At 37.0% G+C, this 5,779-nt stretch overlaps 3 non-coding genes across 3 annotated transcripts; all 3 read right to left on the minus strand.

The window, feature by feature from the left end:
* Positions 1 to 1,930: 1,930 nt before the first annotated feature.
* On the minus strand, positions 1,931 to 2,002 carry TRNAE-CUC (transfer RNA glutamic acid (anticodon CUC)). Its single transcript has one exon. It is a non-coding gene; the product is annotated as a tRNA-Glu (tRNA).
* A 188-nt stretch (positions 2,003 to 2,190) lies between these two features.
* On the minus strand, positions 2,191 to 2,262 carry TRNAE-CUC (transfer RNA glutamic acid (anticodon CUC)). Its single transcript has one exon. It is a non-coding gene; the product is annotated as a tRNA-Glu (tRNA).
* A 1,158-nt stretch (positions 2,263 to 3,420) lies between these two features.
* TRNAE-CUC (transfer RNA glutamic acid (anticodon CUC)) lies at positions 3,421 to 3,492 on the minus strand. Its single transcript has one exon. It is a non-coding gene; the product is annotated as a tRNA-Glu (tRNA).
* Between the last annotated feature and the right edge of the window lie 2,287 nt (positions 3,493 to 5,779).

Below are 5,779 nucleotides of genomic sequence, written 5' to 3' on the forward strand. Positions count from 1 at the left end.
AGTACAAGATTCCTGCGTGGAAGTTCCCTAAACTGAACGGCACTGAACTCAAACCAAAAGACGGCAGTACGTACCTTGAAGTAATCCTGGATTACAAACTGCTGTAGAGGTACAATGTGGAGGACAGAGTGAAGAAAGCGAGATGCCCTCTACGCGTGCAAAGAGATGATAGGTATTACTTGGGGGTATCCCCTATCCTAATGCATTGGTGCTACACAGCAATAGTGAGGCCAATATTACTCTATGGCACTCTAGTGTGGTTGACCGCGACAAAAAGGAGCACTTATGTCAAGACAATGGAGAGTGTTCAACGACTCTCTAATATGTACAACAAGAGCACTGAGAATAACTCCAGCGGCAGCACTGGAAAAAAATCTCTATATAATACCTATCCATCTTTCGGCAAAGAGCAGAGGAGTTCAAGCAGAGCAACACTGGCCACATTTCAATAGCCACCACAGACTACATGGTACCTTGCTATAACTTGGATAGGGGGTTTCGAAAGACATTTAACTTCTTCACAGACGGCTTGAAAATGAATGATGGAGTAGGAGCGGGAGTGTACTGCTCAGAACTAAATGTTCGTCGGCCCATCAGTACATTTCAGGCAGAGGTTTTCACAGTGAGAAAAGGCTCTGAGCTCAATGACTGGAACTAACTCTAAAGTCAACATATACGTAGGTAGTCAAGCAGCTATTAAGGCTATAAGCTCATACCAATTTACTTCACAAAATGCACTTATAAGCAGGGAGGCCATACATAGGGCAGCAGCAACCAGGCGACTGCATATTTATTGGGTCCCCGGCCACAACGGCGTTACAGGTAACGAAATTGTAGATGAGATTGCCAAGATCGGAATCCACTTGGTTCTAGAACAATAGAATAATATTCTGAAACCACTAAAAAATTTTATAACGAAATAAACCAGAGAGTAAAAAAGCAGACTTTATAGAGATGGAATTCGTTTAACAACTACAAAATCTCTAAAGACATGTGCAGACTATAAAACGGGAAATATTTCGGAGTTCCAGAGTCTAGTAATCTTGAAGACGTGACAACACTTGGGTTTCAAGCACTGCTGAAATTCTCAAAAAGCGTTGACCTCCTAAATGATGTATACTTTGAATATACTTAACTAAATCTCTATCTCTATCTCTATCTGGTATCACTTGGAAGCTATTGGTCTATGCGTGGCGGTAAGCCAGCCAGAATAACCTAACCTAATCTAATAATTAAAATCGAGATAATTAAAACACACTGATTTATGTGAGAACGCGCACAACCAAAGCAAACGACGAAGTTTGCTCGACGACTGTTCGCGACGATAGATTTATTTCTATCGCCGCGGTCAACGGCAACGACAAAAAAAGGCCATGCTGACCATACTTTAAAAGTTATCGTAATTTTTGTTTAAAAGTAAAATAATATACCTTATATTTTTTTATCAGAGATTAATCTAGTAAAACGTAAGTTTACTAGTAGTTATATTTAAAGACTATTTCTATATTTTAAACTTCTTCTTGCTGGTATTTTCCCTCTTCGTTGTAAAAGCTTCCTTCTTGAAACATGGTCACTTTATCAGCTGACAGCATTCGAACCGCTCGATACCGCTCTATTTGTGTTTCAGTAAGCGAATTAGCTGGGCGAAAGTTGGTCGTCGGCATCGCTCTGCTGGGCGAAATTTGCCGTTCGCCGGGTATTGTGTTTCAAGCATTAGCGCTCTAGCGAACCTCCTGCTAGCCTATTTTCGCTGAGTGCAACAGTTTCTTTTTTCTATCTATTGGAAATGCCAAGTAAAGCCAAATCCTTCTTCTGAATCTTTAGAAAATTTTTGGGTCTGAAGTTTTATAATTGTATAAAGATTATACAAAATACGGCGATTTTGTTTTATTTCCATTTCAGAAAACGAATAAAAATTTTAAAAGCGTTCTTCCCATACCGGGAATCGAACCCGGGCCTTCCGGGTGAGAGCCGGATATCCTAACCACTAGACAATATGGGACTTGTACTTGAACTGATTCAGTGGGCAATATAAAGATCAATAAGTTATTTGCGTCAAATTGTTCGAATTTTTTAAATTCTAAAAAGAAAATTCAATGCTTGTAATAGAATTCAATAAGGTGCTTTGAACATCAGACATATTAAAAAAAAAAAGATCTTAAATACAGCCAAATTCAACTAAAAAAAATCTTCCCATACCGGGAATCGAACCCGGGCCTTCCGGGTGAGAGCCGGATATCCTAACCACTAGACAATATGGGACTAATGGTCATGAGCGAGGGAGAATCGATTACATTCGAAGCATACAAAAAGCTTTAAAAAGATAAATATATTATTTATGTGAGCAAACGTTTTTTTATTGTAAGCAGTGATTATCGTACACGTCTTTACGAAAAAATTTCGCTCGCAGCCGCATATCGGAAATTGCAATTCAAATTAAAATAATCGAAATTCGAAAAACCGCAAATGTGTGCGACAGCATGCATTTACCACACTCAAATGTATTAAAAACCACGGTGAAACACACCTAATATATATATTTTTACATTTAAAGTGCAAAAAAAAACTTAAAGCAACCTGTTCATACCAGCTTTGACGATAGATCTCCCTATACATATGTCTGTACGTAGATATGCATGTTACAACGCACTTTTGTAAGTGCACAAAAATTCATTAAAATTTTAACGGTGCAAACAAAAAAAACAATAAAAATGCCAATCATTGTGGTTTAAGTGCGAGTGCACTTACTCACTGCCGGCCACCACCGCGGCCATGGCAGCTGCAGCGCCACTAGCAAGCGCAGGAGTACAATACTACACGATTATAATTGCATATTCGGTTGCAATTGAATTTCGCTGGGCTTTCAAACACAAAAGCAGCAGCAACAGCAGCGGCAGGAGCATCAAGTCCATTACCAAGGCACCCAAGCCAGTCGGCCACCCACCCACATTTAAACAATGAAAGAACTCATGCATACAGTATATACATACATACTACAGTACTTTTTTATAATTTGCAGTATGTCCAGCAATGAAATCCTGTCCGTTGGAAAATAGTCTCTATATGGAGGATGGCATTATAAGCACAGATTACGGGAACAATGAAGCGGATTGTATGTGAGTATGTATTGTACAAGGATGCTGGCGATTTCAGGATGCCACAATGCGGACTAAAGGTAAAAGAGAAATTAATGCACTTTTATTTGAATTAGAAATATAAAAATTGTATTTTAAACGGTTTTACTAAAACGATTTCACTATGCTTAGTGTTTTTGGAAAATTCAAGTAGAAAATCATTGAAAAAAAATAAAAAAAAATTTATTTCCAAGTATGTATAATAAAGTAATCAGAAGAATTGTATATAAAAAAAAAAAAAAAATTTTAAATTAAAATTAAAAAAGGCAATCAAAAAAAATTATTCTTCCCATACCGGGAATCGAACCCGGGCCTTCCGGGTGAGAGCCGGATATCCTAACCACTAGACAATATGGGACTTCTATGAGTGGCTAACAGAAAACACATTTGCATGAGTGCCAAATGCGCCAAACAGTTATCGCTTCATTAGACTACTACTTCGTCTATAAGTTTGCATGAATCATCAGCCACACATTCTTCGTGCTAGTCAGCCGGCCAGCTAGCAGCCAACGCCTCTTCACGCCCCGACAATAGGCGTATGTGTTTAATTGAAAATTCAATAGCACACAATTTAAGCTTTCGAACAAATGTTGTAATAACAATAACAAACATCAACAAGCACATGAAAACGTAAAAGCAGAACAAAAAAAAAACCAACAAAAACTTCACACAATTCATTTTGACAGTTGTGAAAAATAAACAAAAGCAAAAACAACAACAACATAAGTGGAAACACTAAAAGTGGATGCTGTCTGTGATTTTATACAATTGTCTCTGACATTAACAACAACAACAAGAATACGTAAATATCACTGAAAAAGACTTAAGTATAGACATTGTGCTAGCACAATAGTGTTCATTCCACATACGAGTACATTCATACGGCGGCGGTAAAATAAACAGGGACGCGAAGTCCTAAAGTCCCGAATTTCAAACTGTGTACAAAAATTTGGAAAATACGAAAAACTTCATTAAAATTTCAAACTTCTTTAGCAGAACATTTAGAAAAAAAATTAGTATGCAGTTTTGTAGTTGACTAAAAAATGTCGAACATACAACAAAATTCTACCTCATTTGACAAAAAAAAGTGATGGCGTAGCACCAAGTGTACTTTATATGGAAGAATAAGAGCCGTTTTCTAGACTGCCTGTCAACGGATGCTTTGACTGCTCGTCAAATTTGTCGCTCACATGCATATAACAGGCAGTCGGTAACGATGTTTAACGCGAAGATAAAATTAACAGGCAGTCTACGAAACGACCATACGACTGGCACCGTCAGAAAAAAATTATCCAACATTAACGGACTTTTTTTCTCACGTTGAAATCTGCACTTTATTATATTAAAATCTAATGGGCTACTAAACTGCAAGCCAATATTTCCTCTAAAAATTCTGATTAAAAACTTTGAAACTTTGATGAAATTTCGTAGATTTTTCCAAATTATTGTACAGAGTTTGAGATTCGGACGGCAAATCGTGAATGCCTCGAAATTTTATCAACCAGACGAAAGTAAAAAAACAAACCTTAAGAAAAACCATTGCCGATCACGCCATGTTGGAATTATTTGAACTTCTCTGAGATCTTAACTGCAGTTAATCCTTTGGTGGAAATAGGCTATAAACCTTACGAAGACCGAACAGCGGCAGAGAAAATGTCTGTGCTATCCTATGACTGGATATAAAAGTATGCCGTAAAAAATAGATTACAGTTTAGAAGATATCAGCATATAAGTAGTTTCGGCGAGTTGCATTACCTAAAGGGAATAGTGCTGCGATTCGGGCAATCCTATAAATATGAACGAATGGCAGATTCGCCTAAGAATATCCAACATGAAAGCCAAGGAGTGCACTCTGAAATAGGCTTTTTTTTAGGCCGATTAGGACTCTCTGGTCCTCTCTGGTCTCTGGAGTGGAGACTTTGCGTATTTTTAGGTTATTCTTTCAGGTGCTCATAATTTATGGTTTCTGAATTATGTTTTTCAGCAGATTTCGTTTATTTAGTTTTAAGAAAAACAAAAGTTAAAATATAGCAAGTCTGATTCTCCCACCGTTCTCAGTTTCGGTAACGTAACGGTAACATCAAAGTATAAAATATACAAGTACTTAATTTTCTCACAGTACGTTATGTTTGTACTGGTAGCTTCTCATAAAACTGCGCTTTTAGAATAATCTGCAATATTTTTATAAGCTATATCTCAAACTGAGTATTCGGGCATTAGAAAGAGGTACACTAACTGTAATGTTAGTGAAAAATGATTTCTACTCTTCTTTCAGTTTTCATAATAAATTCAAATAAGTAATGACAGTCTAACTTCAGGTGAATCCGAACATTAAATACCCGGCGCAAGTTTTAAATATAGTTTTTTCACGTTCCCGAAAACTTATATATAGTTAGTTATATGTGGGCTACATCAAGCCCATTTTCCAAAATTCCCTGATAATGATACTTCTTGTCAAGGTGTTGTTGTGAGCATCAATTTTGAGTAAATAAGCGTCCTTGAATTTCGAAATATCGAAGTTTTAGCATTTCTGACATTTACCGTTATATGAAAAATGGGTGTAAACCTAGTCCGATTTCACAAATTTTCAACATCTTGCTTTGATGTGGCACGTACGATAATTATGTATATCGAGTTTGACACAA

This window comes from Rhagoletis zephyria, unplaced genomic scaffold (genome assembly GCF_001687245.7).
Source record: "Rhagoletis zephyria isolate East Lansing unplaced genomic scaffold, Rhagoletis_zephyria_1.1 Rzeph_scaffold_03337, whole genome shotgun sequence".
Lineage (NCBI taxonomy): Eukaryota > Metazoa > Arthropoda > Insecta > Diptera > Tephritidae > Rhagoletis > Rhagoletis zephyria.